Below are 15,852 nucleotides of genomic sequence, written 5' to 3'. Positions count from 1 at the left end.
TATTATATCGAGCCTCAAAAATAGTCTTGACTGCCAATTGTAAAGATGAAATAAACAACCAACCCGGGAAGAAAATCCGTCCCCTTGGTTCCGGGGCGGGGGAATGGGCGACTGGGAAAAGTGGGTTCGAGGAGGTCTCAAACCCAGGGTGAACACAATCCCCACCGGGCCAAACCCCAACCCAACCCTTTTTTCCCAGTTGGGTTCCCCACGCAAGGGCCAGCCCTTAACCCTCAATCCGAACCCGGGCCATGGCTTATCACATTTCATTGGGCAAAACACTCAAGTTTGTGGCTTCCTTTCCGGTCTCACCACTCTAAACTCACATCCCCAAACTCCGGCCTGGGCGGGGCACCACCACCTTTCTCTAGGCCAGAATCCCCACCCTACAAAATTTTAAATTTCCCCATGCACCACCCCTGTTGGGGAAAAAACTCACCCAAACCTCCCATACCCCAAAACGCTTTACATCTTTCCCTTTGCGAAAAGTTTAAACCCCTTGCCCAGAGACCCCAAACTTTAAAACATGAAAAAAAATGAAAAAACAACACATTCATAGAAAAAACATAAACAAACCAAAAAACCTCAAACACAAAAAAGCATCAAACTGTCCTCCTTTACAACCTAAAAAGCCAAAAATCTCAAAAATTAAAGAAAAAAAAAAAAACCAAAACAACAACCCAAATACAATTAAAAGAAAAAACCAAAGTAGGGAAAAAGAAGGAAAAAAAAAAAACTCAAAAGAAAAGGGTAATTGAAAAAAAAAAACCAATAAAAGAGGTTTGGAATTGGAAAAAAACAAAAACTCCAAAAATAATGTAAGAAAAAAAAATAACACTAAAAAAAAAAAATGGAAAAAACCCACAACCAAAACAAACATTAAAAAACTCAATTGGACATATACAGAAAAAAAAAACTAAGAAAAAAAAAACCCTTTAAAAAAAAACAACAAATTAAAAACTAAATGCAAACACAAAATCATCCAAAACCAAAAAGCAAACGAAAAAACAATTATCTACGCAAAGAACGGAAAATAAAAGAAAACTAATTAGGACTTTCCAAACAGTAAAAAAACCAAACCCTTTTTACAAAAATATCAAAAAGAACCCCAATTAAAATAAAGGTAAAAGGATTGAAAAAATTCCCAAACCTTCTGAAAAAACCAAAAAAAAACCCCAAAAAAGGGCAAAAAACTATCAAATTAAGGAAAAAATTTCACAAAAAAAAACCATTTAAAAGAGGGTCCCAAAAATACCCAAATCCCCCTCAAAAAAAAAACCAAAAATATTCCAAACACAAAACATCAGCCAAAAAAACACCACTAGCTACTTTTCCAGGGAAAAATTTTAAAAACAAAGAATTCCATTTTTTTGAAAAAAAACCAAACAAAAAAATTTGTCTCCAAAAAGAACTCAAAATCAGAAAAAAAAAATAACCCAAAAGTTTTTTTGCAAAAAAATACATAAAATTTGAAACAATAAAAAAAAAAAGAATATGGAAAAAATGCAAAAAAATGGAAAGGGAAAAAAAAACCACATCCCACAAAAGCTAAAAACTTATCATATCTGAGGGAAAAGAAAAACGGGGAATCTTACTCTCATCAATTCTCAAAAAAAATAAACTTTTTTTAAAAAATTTCTCCCCCTCATTAAAAAGAAAAAAAAAAAAAAATAATAAGGGAAAAGGGGAAAAACCAAAGGGGGAAAGGGATTAAAAAGGAAATATCTATAAAAAAATAATTTAAAAAAAATTGGGAGGCAAGAAAATAAAGAAATTTTTAAAATGGCAAAAACAATTTATAACAACAAATTAAGGGAAACTCCCCCATAAAAAGGAAACAATCAACTGGATCCAAAATCAAACCACAAATTTTTTTACAAAAAACATTTGCCCCAAACAAAGAAATAAACACAAAATTTACCGGTAAAAAGGGCCACCAAACAAAAAATTTTTAATTGGTAAAAAATTCCCCGCAAAAAATGGCCAAATCTTTAAAATTTCCCGTAGGCCCCCAAAAAAGGGAATTGCAAAAAAAAGAAAAACTTAATAAAAAACTCAACCTTATCAGAAACAAACCCAAAACAAAAAAATAAAAAGAAAAAAGAAAAAAAATATTAGAAAATTAATTTACTTTGGGAAAATAAAAAAAAAAAAAAAATTAAAAAAGCCATATAAAAGGAAAAAGCCCAAATTAAAAGCAAAAAAGAAAAGAAAGCTTTCTTTCAACATTCAATAAAACCATTCAAAAGAAATTGAAAAACCAAAAAAATTAAACAAACAACCTTTTTTAAAAATATTTAAGCCAAAATTAAAAAATTAAAACACCAAATAATGCTAAACATCATACCAAAATTTGTGGGAGCAAAGCCAAACAAATAAAAATTTTTAACCAAAACACAAAAAAACAGAAAAGAAAATTAATGAAAAGGGCCCGCAACAAAAAAACAAAAAACCAAATTAAAAACCCCCAAAACAAAACTAAAAAATTCTAAAATTAAAAAGGAGAAATTAAAATATTGAAAGTAAAAAAACTATTGAATAATTAATAAAACAAGAGTTGGTTCTATGAAAAAGCCAATAAAAAGATAGCCTTTAGTAAATCTGATTAGAAAAAGGGGGGAGGAAAATGAAATTAGTAGTCTTAAAAAATGAAAAGGAGAACTTTCCCCAATGAAAGAAATTAAGAAATAATAAGGAGTTATTTTGCTCAACTTTATAATAAATTTGATAACCTAATAAATGGATGAGTACCTCAAAAATACAGACTTCCCAGATAACAGAGGAAAAGTAAATTGTTAATATCCCATTTCAGAAAAAGAAATAGAACAGGCAATTAAACAACTCCCAAGAAAAAAACCCCAGGACCAGATGGTTTATGTAATTTTCCAAACATTTAAAGAACAATTGGCCCCAATGCTTATAAATTATTTGATAAAATAGGAATGAAGGACCTACCAAATTCCTTCTAAACGACAGGTGATATAAACCAGGTAGGCTGAAAAACAAGAAAGAAAATTATAGACCAATCTCCCTAATAATTACTAAAATCTTAAATAAGATATTAGCAAAAGACTACAAAATACTCAAATAATACCAGATCAAGTGGATTTATACCAGGAATGCAGGGCTGGTTCAATATTAGAAAACTATCAATATAATTGGCCTTCAATAACCAAATTAAAAAACCATATATATCCAATAGATGCAGAAAAAGCATTTGATAAAATCCAACATCCATTCCTATTAAAAACTTGAGGTATAGGAATAAATGGACTTTTCCCAAAAATAATCAGCCATCTATTTAAAACCATCAGAAATTAATGAGACAACCAACCATTCCCAATAAGATCTGGGGAAACAAGGTTTTAATATCACCGTTACAAATATTGTATTAAAACCTGCTTAAATAAGAGCGGGAAAAGTTAAAGGAATAAAATAGGCAATGGGAAGCAAATTTCACCTTTCCGATGACATGATGGTATACTTAGAAAACCCAGAATTCTGCTAAAAAGTTTTAAAATAATCACAACTTTGAAAGTTGCTGGTTTATAAAATAAACCCACATAAGTTCACATTTTATATATCACTAACAAATCCAACAGTCAGAGTTACAAAAGAAATTCCATTTAAAGTAACTACTGATAATATAAAATATTTGGAATCTATCTGCCAAGGGAAAATCAGAAACTTTATGAGCAAAATTACAGACCACTTTTCACACAAATTAAGTCTGATCTAACCAATTGGAAAAATATTAAATGCTCTTGGATAGGGCGAGCAAATATAATAAAGATGACAATATTACCTAAACTAATCTATTTATTTAGCGCTATACCAATCAGACTCCCAAAAAACTATTTTAATGACCTAGAAAAAATAACAACAAAGTTCATATGGAAAAACAAAAGGTCAAGAATTTCAAGGGAATTAATGAAAAAAAAATCAAATGATGGTGGCTTAGCTGTACCAGATCTAAAATTATATTATAGAGCAGCAGTTACCAAAACTATTTGGTATTGGCTAAGGAATAGATTAGTTGATCAGTGGAATAGATTAGGTTCAAGGGATAAAACAGTCAACAAATATAGCAACCTAGTCTTTGACAAACCCAAAGATCCCAGCTTTTGGGATAAGAACTTACTGTTTGATAAAAATTGCTGGGAAAATTGGAAACTAATATGGCAGAAACTAGGCATTGATCCATACTTAACGCCGTACACCAAGATAAGGTCAAAATGGGTTCATGACCTAGGCATAAAGAATGAAATTATTAATAAATTAGAGGAACATAGGATAGTTTACCTCTCAGACCTGTGGAAGGGGAAGGTCTTTATGACCAAAGCAGAACTAGAGATCATTACTGATCACAAAATAGAAAATTTCGATTATACCAAACTGAAAAGTTTTTGTACAAACAAAACTAATGCAGACAAGATTAGAAGGGAAGCAATAAACTGGGAAAATATTTTTACAGTCAAAGGTTCTGATAAAGGCCTCATTTCCAAAATATATAGAGAATTAACTCTAATTTATAAAAAATCAAGCCATTCTCCAATTGAAAAATGGTCAAAGGATATGAACAGACAATTCTCAGATGAAGAAATTGAAACTATTTCTAGTCATATGAAAAGATGCTCCAAGTCATTATTAATCAGAGAAATGCAAATTAAGACAACTCTAAGATACCACTACACACCTGTCAGATTGGCTAAGATGACAGGAAAAAATAATGATGATTGTTGGAGGGGATGTGGGAAAACTGGGACATTGATTCATTGTTGGTGGAGTTGTGAACGAATCCAACCATTTTGGAGAGTAGTTTGGAACTATGCTCAAAAAGTTATCAAACTGTGCATACCCTTTGATCCAGCAGTGTTACTACTGGGATTATATCCCAAAGAGATTATAAAGAAGGGAAAGGGACCTGTATGTGCACGAATGTTTGTGGCAGCCCTTTTTGTAGTGGCTAGAAACTGGAAACTGAATGGATGTCCATCAGTTGGAGAATGGCTGAATAAATTGTGGTATATGAATATTATGGAATATTACTGTTCTGTAAGAAATGACCAACAGGATGATTTCAGAAAGTCCTGGAGAGACTTACACGAACTGATGCTGAGTGAAATGAGCAGGACCAGGAGATCATTATATACTTCAACAACAATACTATATGATGACCAGTTCTGATGGACCAGGCCATCCTCAGCAACGAGATCAACCAAATCATTTCTAATGGAGCAGTAATGAACTGAACTAGCTATGCCCAGAAAAAGAACTCTGGGAGATGACTAAAAACCATTACATTGAATTCCCAATCCCTATATTTATGCACACCTGCATTTTTGATTTCCTTCACAAGCTAATTGTACAATATTTCAGAGTCTGATTCTTTTTGTACAGCAAAATAACGTTTTGGTCATGTATACTTATTGTGTATCTAATTTATATTTTAATATATTTAACATCTACTGGTCATCCTGCCATCTAGGGGAGGGGGTGGGGGGGTAAGAGGTGAAAAATTGGAACAAGAGGTTTGGCAATTGTTAATGCTGTAAAGTTACCCATGTATATATCCTGTAAATAAAAGGCTATTAAAAAAAAAAAAAAAAAAAAAAAAAAAAAAAAAAAACATTCATTTTTTTTCCTTGAAAGTAAGTTTTTTTTTTGAGTGGGTTCTTCTTAATTTTAATATTAGCTCTTTTATCTTCTGCCCCTTTAACAAGGTAGCTGTTAAATTGTGTGTGTTCCTGACTATAGTTCCATGCTATTTGTAAGGCTTTTTTCTAGCTACTTAAAATATTTTCTTTTTTACCTATATCTTTGAAATTTGAGTATAAAATTACTTGGGGTTTTCATTTTGGAATTCCTTTCAGGTATTGATCAGTTGATTCTTTCAGTTTTTATTTTTTCCCTCTGATTCTAGGATGTTGCAGTTTTCTTGATAATTTCTTGAAATATGATATCTAGGGGTTTTTTTGATCATGGTTTTCAGGAGTCCAATAATTCTTAAATTCTTACATTTACCAGACCAGTTGTTTCTTCTCATGAGGTATTTCACATTTTCTTCAATTTTTTTCATTCTTTAGATTATTTTCTTGGGTTTTTTTTTTTTTGGTTTTTTTTTGATGTTTGATGGAGCCCTTAGTTTCCAGTTGCCCAATATAAATTTTAAAGTTATTTTCTTCAGTGAGCTTTTGTACCTTCTTTGCATTTGGCTAATTCTAATTTTTAAGGGGTTATTTACATTAGTGAATTTTTCTACCTTTTTTTTCCCATTTGGCCAATTCTGTTTTTAAAAGTGTTCTTTTCTTTAATATTTTTATGACTCTTTATCAAAGTATTGTTTTCATTTTCTTCCTTTGCTTTCTTTACCTAATTTTTCCTCTACCATGCTTATTTGATTTTGAAAATCATCTTAGTTTTTATAAGAATTCTTGTTGGGCTTGTGTCTAATTCATTTTTTTTTTCTTTGAAGCTTTGTTTGTAGCTGTTTTGACTTAAATTATCTTCTGAATTTCTGTCTTCATATTCCTGTCACTATAGGAGTTTCTTTTAAGGTCAGGTTCTTTCTTGTTGGTTTATTTTATTTATTATTTATTTATATATGTGTGTATATTAACAATATTATATATTTTTAGTTAATGGTTATTTTTATACCCTGTGTCTTGATATTTAAACTTTATGTTAATTTTGATCTCCATTTCTGGCAAGGGGGTTGGTGTAAAGGGCTGAAACTCTTAAAAAGTGTGCTTGAATCGGACAACTGAGCACTTAAGGCTAATTACCTGGACAATAATTCTATTAGCATATGTTTGGAAAACATATTTGCTGGCTCCATCTTTTGGTGTATACAGATAATTGTAGGAGCGATTAGAGGATAGAGTGAGAAAGGCAAGAAAACTTCACTTGGCTGCAGGACAGAGAGGAGAAAAGTATGGAGATTCTGGACTCTAGATCCTTGACAAAACTCCTGGCAGTTTTGTCCATCTCCTTCACTTCTCCCCCTAAAGATCAAAGACTTTTGCTTATCCTGATTCTGGTTGATCCTGAGGTCTCCAGGGAGCTAGTCCACAACTTACAGGTTGGAGTGGAGCATTGTGTCGAACTTTAGGCTTTTTCACACTGCTATTCCCAGAACTAGTTCCGAGGATTTGGAAGTTTTCAGAGGTTGTATGATTTCCAGAGAAGTGTATTCACTGTACTTTGATACTTACTTGAGAAGGCCTCTGATCTCTTTGGATTGCAATTTACATTGTTCCTTTGACTCCCTATTCTCTTGTTGTTGAAAGTGATATTGCTCCTGCAGCTTATACCTCTTGACTGAAAGTATTTCTTCCTGCCTTTGACCTAGAAGTGGGTATGGCTAAAGGAAGGGGAAAACAGTGTCTAGTCCTAGGTCCAGTCTAGTACCAGAGTCTTCCCAGTTGCCAGATCCCCTCAACATCACTCCCTTGTCCCACCATTGGTGTATCTAATTTCATAGGTAAGGAAGCTGACCTGGAGCCTGCCTCTGCCTCTCTTCCTGCCCTCACCCCATTCATCCTCCCTCTCCCTCTCTAGTAATCAACCATACTAAAATCTACTTCTCACTTTTTATTACACTGGTAATGGACTATATGAGATATAATGGAGTAAATGAGATGTTTTCAGACTTATCTATTGTCTTCATTTTGTTTGATTAGACATAGATGATTCAAGTAAACATTTTTAAATACACAAGAGATAAAAGTTTCTAAGTGGACACAGACTCATTTAATTACTTCCTTCTTAAATTTAATGTACATAAATACACATATTTAACTTTAACATATATATGAACACAACTTCCATCTTTAATATATATAAATGTACATATATTTTAATAATAACAATGGTAATTGACTGGGAAAATATTTTTACATTCAATATTCCAATAAAGGCTTCATTTCTAAAATATATAGAGAATGACTTAAATTTATAAGAAATCAAGCTATTCTCCAATTGATAAATAGTCAAAAGTTATGGATAGACAATTTTCAGATGAAGAGATTGAAACTATTTGTAGTCATCTGAAAAGATGTTCCAAATCAAATATCAGAGAAATGCAAATTCAAACAACTTTTAGATATCACTACACACCTGTCAGATTGATTAAAAGACAGGAAATGATAATGACCAATGTTGGAGGGGATGTGAGAAAACTGGGTCACTTGTTGGTGGAATTGTGAATGGATCCAATCATTCTGGAGAGCAATTTGGAACTATGCTCAAAAAGTTATCAAACTGTGCATACCCTTTGATCCCGCAGTGTTTCTATTGGGATTATTTCCCAAAGGGATAAAGGAGGGAAAGGGACCCATATGTGCAAAAATGTTTGTGGCAGCCCTTTTTGTAGTGGCAAGAAACTGGAAAATTAGTGGATGTCCATCAATTGGAGAATGATTGAATAAGTTATGGTATATGAATGTTATGAAATATTATTGTTCTGTAAGAAACAACCACCAGGATGATTTCAGAGAAACCTGGAGAGACTTACATGAACTGATGTTAAGTGAAATGAGCAGAACCAGGAGATCATTTTACATGGTAACAAGATGATTATACAACAATCAATTCTGATGGACATGGCTCTCTTCAACAGTGAAATGACACTTTTTAAGTGATGAATAGAGCCATCTACACCCAGAGAGAACTCCATGGGAACTGAGTGTGGACCACAATATAGCATTCTCACTTTCTCTGCTGTTGTTTGCTTGTATTTTGTTTTCTTTCTCAAATTTTTTTTTACTTCCTTCTTGATCTGATTTTTCTTGTGCAGCAAAATAACTGTATAAATATGTATATATGTGTGTTGTGTGTGTATATATATATATATGTATATATATATATATATATATTATATATATATTGGATTTAACATATATTTTAAAATAATTAACATGTATTGGACTACTTGCCACTTAGGGGAGAGGGCACGGGGAAGGAGAGGAAAATTTGGAACAAAAGGTTTTTTGCAAGGGTCAATGTGGAAAAAATTATCCATGCTTATGTTTTATAAATAAAAAGCTTTAATAAAAAAATGAAAAAATGGTAATGATAATTCATTTAAATGCTTTAAGATTTATTGTGAAGATCGTGTATTTTTAAATCAGCAGGAGTCAGGAATTCAGGTTAGGGGAAAATCGTCAGTCTTTATTCTCAGTGAAGATGGATCGGAGGTGGAAGAGAATCGGCTATAGCAATGTGTGCAGCTGAGTCAAGAAGCTAGCTCGACCAGCAACCACACAACCAGCAGCTTGGAGTCTCGAACCCAGGCCCAATCTTTCCCAGCTTCTCTTCCTGTCCCTCTCTCTGCCTCCACCCACCAAAATTCTCATTTCCTATACAACACATCAGGACTTGCACGGAGAGTGGGCAGGGACCATTCTTTATCCAATCATGTATATTAATAGAGTATAGCCCAATTACTATTTAGCCTCACATATTTGGGACCTCAGTGCATCAACTCAAACCTCAGCCCATTACAATTTATATATATAACATGTATATATTTTATAAGTAGAATATATTGTATAATTTTATGTATTTTAAATGCTTTAAAATTTAGATATGTTAGCTCACTTGAGCTTCCTAACAACCCGTGAAATAATTGCTATTATTACTTCCATTTTATAAATAAGAGAATTATAATAAATAAGACTAAGAAAAGTTTGACAACTTGCCTAGGGGTCAAAGAGCTGCAAGTTACAGAAGTTTACAATTTCTTATACAATCATTTTATCTGTTCTTCTTTGTAACTTGAAATATTTGTTAATAATTGTTGATTCCCAATCAAAATTAAATTTTAAAATACAAAATAAAATTAAAATCAAGAGGCAGTTTCTCTACATCTTTTCCTTATCTAGCAGTTCCGTAATACTGTCAAAAAAGAATTTAGTCTTACAAAAATGTGTATGTATTGGTACACTTCTTTTGCATTGCTGTCTCTTCTCAATGACTCTCTCCCTACTGCTGAAGAATCTCGACTCTCTTAAAATAAAGCACAATAATTTACTGCCTTTCTACTGAAATGAAGTCTCCCACCTTTCTGCCTTTAGTCCTTTGAATTCACTGTTGTTAACTACATAACATGCAATCATTTGATTTTTAAAAAACATTATTTTGATTATTGTGTAAATTGTTCTCCAAACTACTCTTACTTTACTCCTTACTTTACTCTGTCAGTTCATGTAGTATTTCTAAATTCCTGAACTTTTCATATGTATAGTGTCTTACAACACAATTTTATTCTAAAACAGTCATAGACTGTTATGATTCTTACAAGGTACTAAGATAGTAGAATTAATCTGATCCTACAAGGAGATGTTATGGGCCAGAACTTAAAACAAGGTACTAAATGGAATTGAGGAGACAATGGTTAAATCTAATTTAGCATTGATTTAATCCTACAACAAATAATGGTTTCCTAGTGATATAATGATTGATGTATACTCAGTGTACAGCATACAAGCAAGAAGCTCTCAGGGCCAGACACCCAGAAGCCCATTCTTGGAGGCAAGACAGATTCATTCCATATTCCACCTTTCTGCTGGCTGGAGACTTTGGATTCAAAGGGAGGAGAGGCTGAAGCTGACAGAAGCAAAGGACTAGTGACAGGAGCTCTTGGAACCAAGGAGAGAGATAAGGCCTCTAAAGAAAGCTAACCAGGCTATTTTGGAAGAGACAAAAAAGGATCTGAACTTTTAACAGCTGGCTGCATTTGAGGTAATTATTACTCTGAACTGAAACTAAGGTTGCCTCCAGAAGCCACCCAAGAAATCTGCTCCCAGAGAACATTATATTTTAGAGAAGAGAACATTACAATAGCCCACAGTGATTGTTTCTTTAACCATTCTCAATCAATAATCATCTACTATGTTTACATTTCTTTACTACCATAAGACATTATGCAAATAATTACATATTTATATGGAGTTCACTAGTCACTAGAAAGTTCAATTGAAGCAGGCAGTGTAGGAAACTCACTCTAGTTGGCCATCCACTCAGATATCACTGGGTACTGCATTGCCTAAGGGAGTTAATACTGTAGGAAGTCCATTACTATGTTTTCTCCCACTCTCTCTCCAATAACTGAGTTTGGACCTAATCACCTCCAATCCCACAAACCCACACCCCACAACAGAGAAGAACGAACTCTTTCATTATTTCTCTCAGACCCTGTCCTGCTCAGTGGTATTAGGTCACCACTTTACCTCACCTTCACTGCAAAGCAGACAATGCTGCCTGGATTTATAACAAGTCAGAAAAAAACTATTTTTCTGATAAAATAGAACATTGGATCTTCTCATCTGCCCTTTGATTTCTTGAGCAACTATTGCTCATAAAGAGGATTATTAATTAATCTCTCTTACCATTAAACATCATCAGATCACAGATTGGAAATGCAATAGTTATTTAATTTTGATCATTCCCCCCCTCACTTTATACATGGGGAAATTGAGGACCATAAAGGATAGATGATTTGCCTAATGTCACATAGTATCAAAGTTAGAATTTGAATCTGAATCTCTAACTCTAAATTCAGCCCTCTATCAAGCAGGCAATTCCCAGAATATTACCAGATAAGATTCCTGAGGTCTAATAGTATGAGGAATTACTGTGTAACTCAGTGGTTCTCAAAGTATGGTCTAGAGAATCCTGGGGATCTTTGAAACCCTTTTAGAGGGTCTACAAATTCAAAAATAGTTTTTATTTCCAATATGGTAAATGTCTATAAATATAACCCAGATAAACAAAAACGCTTTGGAGAGATGCTCGATTATTTTTAATAGGATAAAGATACTGAAAACAAAAGTTTTGAGAACCACTAGACTATAACTTCTTAATATTTTGACTTTTCCTTTGAATAATTTTCAAATGTTCTTTTATTCTTTGACTCTACTCCTAAAATTAGGAGGCATATATCAATTTACAATCCAAAAGATAGCACAATATTTATTGAGCTTATCAATAATTTTTTTAAATAATTAGAATATAAAACTTCTATTTAACAAATCATTCCAAACTAATCATGTAGTCTGTTACCCAATGAAATACTAGATGTGGGCCATTAATATTCATCAAGTAAGCTACAGAATAACTGTAGCACTAGACTTGGAGACAGGAAGATCAGAGTTCACATCCAACTTAGGCAAGTTACTTGAACACTACTTACCTCCATTATACATCTATAAAATGGGAGTGATAATAATACTTACCTCCCATAGTTCCTGGCTCTCTGTTTTCCTCAAATGAGATAGTAATTATAAATCACTTAGCTCAATGCCTAGCACAGAGTATGAGCTTTATAATATTAGTTGTTATTATAAGTAGTAAAATAGGTAAATTAAAGTCTTTAATTGTCACCAGCACTGACAAGACAGTATAAATTTAAATTCTATGAGAAAATACCTTTGAGAAAGAAAGAAAAAAAAAAACTTTAAAATCCCAACAAAATTCTCATGTATAACATATGGGATTGACCATGTTTACTTGTAACTCACCCCTCAGCCTGCTACTTTAATTATTTCCATATTTAATCTTATTATCCCAAACTCTAGAAAAAATCCAGAGGTATATTTGATTATTTTCTTTCCAATTGGTAAAACTATCACTTCTTTCTAATTAATGAACCAATTGGCTTAATCTCCCTTTTCAACACATTAAATTTTATGAGTAAATTACTGAAATTTTTTGATGTTCAGACTTCAGTCATGTTTGACTCTACATGAGCCCATGAGCCACTGTTTAGGAGATTTTCTTGTCAATATCTCATGTATACTCATTTTACAGATGAAGAATTGAAGCAAATAGGGTTTAAGTGACTTAATGTCTGAGGCCATATTTAGCTCAGATTTTCCTGACTTCAGACCTGGTACTCTATTCACTGTACTACCTGGCAGCCCCAGTTACTCTCATCTTTATATCTTAAATCCTTTCAGCTCCTATGATTAAATATTGAAACTGTTGCAATGCAACAGTTTGTTAACTGTTAACAATTTGTTAACAAATGAAACAATAAAACATCACAGACATTATTTATAATAATTTCAAAGTAAAACAAAACACAGATATTATAAAATTTGAAAGTAAAACAAAACCTAGATATTATTTATATTAATTTAAAAGTGAGAACCATTTCAGTCAGGCACTTCCAAGCCCACTCTTTAATTAACAAATTATTTTTTTTCAGTTCCAGAAACACACTTACCCCATTCAGTTCACTCCAAATACTGATTAAAGTTTTCAAGAATTCGATTCATATTTTTTCTCAAGGTAATTAAATTCAGTCTCTTCAGGAATAAGTAATGCTTCTCTCTTCTCTCTACTCTCTCTCTCTCTCTCTCTCTCTTTCACCCTTTCTTGCTTTTGACTTCAGCCATCACACAAAATAGTCTTTGTGGAATACACAGCAAATGTCCAATTCCTTATACAGTATCATACTTCTTCATAACATAAGATAGTCCTCATAAGAAAGAAGCTTCTCCTTACCTTCTTTCACTCTCTCCTTTCCATAATTAATCTCACAGAAACCTCATAGATCAAAGACAAAATACATATTCTTTTTGACTCCATAGGGAGAAACACTTCAAAGAACTGTTAGAACTGTCACTCCCAACTGTCTTTTTGACAGCATTCCATTTAGCTCTTAATGATATGTTAATACTATTTCTAGTCTCTGGGAGAGTCTAGTGAAACAGGTGTTACCATGAACTTATATTATGTGCTTTGTTTTTATTAAGTATTTATTCAATTTAATACATCAGTGCCAATACTGCCCTGCTTGTTTGTGGCCCTTTCTGATCTTCCTTCTTTTGTCTTTTATGCATTTTTTCAATGTTTTATTAACATTATTTCTTTCTTTTTCCCTCTTTTTTCCCATTACAATCACTTTTCTTCAATCTGCCCCTTCTCAATAATGAGTCTTCCATTGTGATGAATAAATATAGTTAAGACTCATTCTGTGATTAGCAGTGGTACTTTTCGGTTAAAAGGTATATATAGTTTAGTGACATTTTGGCTATAGTTCCTAATTGCTTTCTGGAATAATTATATGAATTCACAACTCTTCCAGTGGTGCATTTTGTATTCTATTTCTCCCATAATCTACTCAACATTTGTCAGTTTTTTGGTAACTTTGTTAGTGATGGCAATGAGGCAAAACTTTAAAGGGGTTTTAATTTGTATTTCTCTTATTAATAATAAGGGGGGAAATTCAAACGATTGTAGTTTGAATTTAATCTTTTGAAAACTTACTATTTGCAGCAGATTACATCAGCAGTGAACTATGAGATAAGTCTCAAATAGAGGAAGCAGCAGCCCAGAGACATTCTGGGTTGCAGTTTCAGGACAAAGAGAAGTGTTTGTGGTTGGTGACAAGGGATTATAGAGACCTGGTTTCATTTCCAAGTCAAAAATTAGCACTAGGACTTGAAGCTGTAGGAGAGAAGGGGACTTGGTCAAAGTTCTAGAGCCAAAGGGAGCCACTAGTATTAGTGGCTATAGGGTGTCAGAGGTCTTTCCCTGGTAAAGACCAGAAAGTAGGCTAGGAGAACAGTGACCATACCTCTCCCTGATCACATAACCATGGAGATACCAAAAACTTGCAAACTCCCAGAACTATCTCTGGAAACAGCACAAAAAAGCCCAAAGCTTGGACAGTACCCCAATCCCCAAGTCCAGGAAATCAGAAGTCAACATTAACATGAAGTTCAAAGTCAACAAAGAGACTAGAAAAGTGATTAAACAACAAAGTCTATGGGATCAAGTAGATAATCACAGATATCAAGAGTATCTAAATTTTCAAAAAACTTTATTCATGTCTTATAATTTCTTGGTTACTTTGATTTGTCTTTATCTGAAAGGGACACATTGAAGTCCCCCCATATTACAGATGTATCATTTGTTTCTCTCTGTAATTTAATGAAATTTTCTCTTAATACTTAAATACAGTAGTGTTCTATGAATGCATATTAATAATTTATGTTGTTACATTATATATGATGCCTTGAAACTATGTAGTTTCCCTCTTTTAACTATGTCTATTTTTTTTGTTCTTTTGTTGAGAGTATGATTGTCACCCCTGCTTTTTTTTAATTTTTTAAATTCACTTTTTTATAATTCACTTAAAGAATAATAAATCCTTCTCTATTTTTATAATGTCAAGGCTAGCTCCCTAGAGGATCTCAGGATCAGTCAGAGTCAGGATCAATCAAAGTTCTTGGTCTTTAGAGGGAGAAGTGAAGGAGGCAGGCAAGCTGCCATGCCATCTCATCTAAATATGTTTATAAAACCATTGTCTCACATCGAATAGGTAATTGGCTTTAAGTGCTCTATTGTCTGATTCAAGCATACCTTTTCAGAGTTTCAGCCTTCTACCTATTTTCTCATTTTTAATTCTAGGTGGATGTTTATAATTTAATGTGTTTATTGTAAATAGCATGTTTTTGGATTTTACTTTATTATCTATTGTGTTACTCTTTTTTGAGGGGAGGACATATTCATATTTGTGTTTATATTTGTGTTTTTCTCTACATCATATTTATGTTTATATTTGTGTTTTTCTCTACATCATATCATCTTATAATTTTCCCTTTATTTTTCCCTGTTCTCTTCCTTAGAAACTGTAGAAAGGTAGGAAAAGAAATATAATCAACACAAATAATCTAGAAAGAATTTAAGTAGTCCAATCCCATTGTTGTGCCACATCTCTCTTTATTTACTTGATACCCTTATCATTAGTTCAAACACTTTTTACCTCCTATTTTAATTCCCTCATTTGTGAGTCATTCTCCTGTGTTGAAATTCATTTCACTTGTTACTATTTACTCTCCA

General features: G+C 32.8%; 1 long non-coding RNA gene across 1 annotated transcript in view; it reads right to left on the bottom strand.

The window, feature by feature from the left end:
• The window catches only part of LOC116421574, a 71,695-nt gene extending 58,059 nt beyond the window's left edge, over positions 1-13,636 (bottom strand). Inside the window, exon 1 of the long non-coding RNA XR_004231990.1 lies at positions 13,229-13,636. This is a non-coding gene — a long non-coding RNA (uncharacterized LOC116421574). The remainder of the gene's footprint in view (positions 1-13,228) is intronic.
• Between the last annotated feature and the right edge of the window lie 2,216 nt (positions 13,637-15,852).

Source organism: Sarcophilus harrisii, chromosome 2, assembly GCF_902635505.1.
Source record: "Sarcophilus harrisii chromosome 2, mSarHar1.11, whole genome shotgun sequence".
Lineage (NCBI taxonomy): Eukaryota > Metazoa > Chordata > Mammalia > Dasyuromorphia > Dasyuridae > Sarcophilus > Sarcophilus harrisii.
The sequence above is the reverse complement of the archived record's forward strand: the minus strand, read 5'-3'. Positions and strand labels throughout refer to the sequence as shown.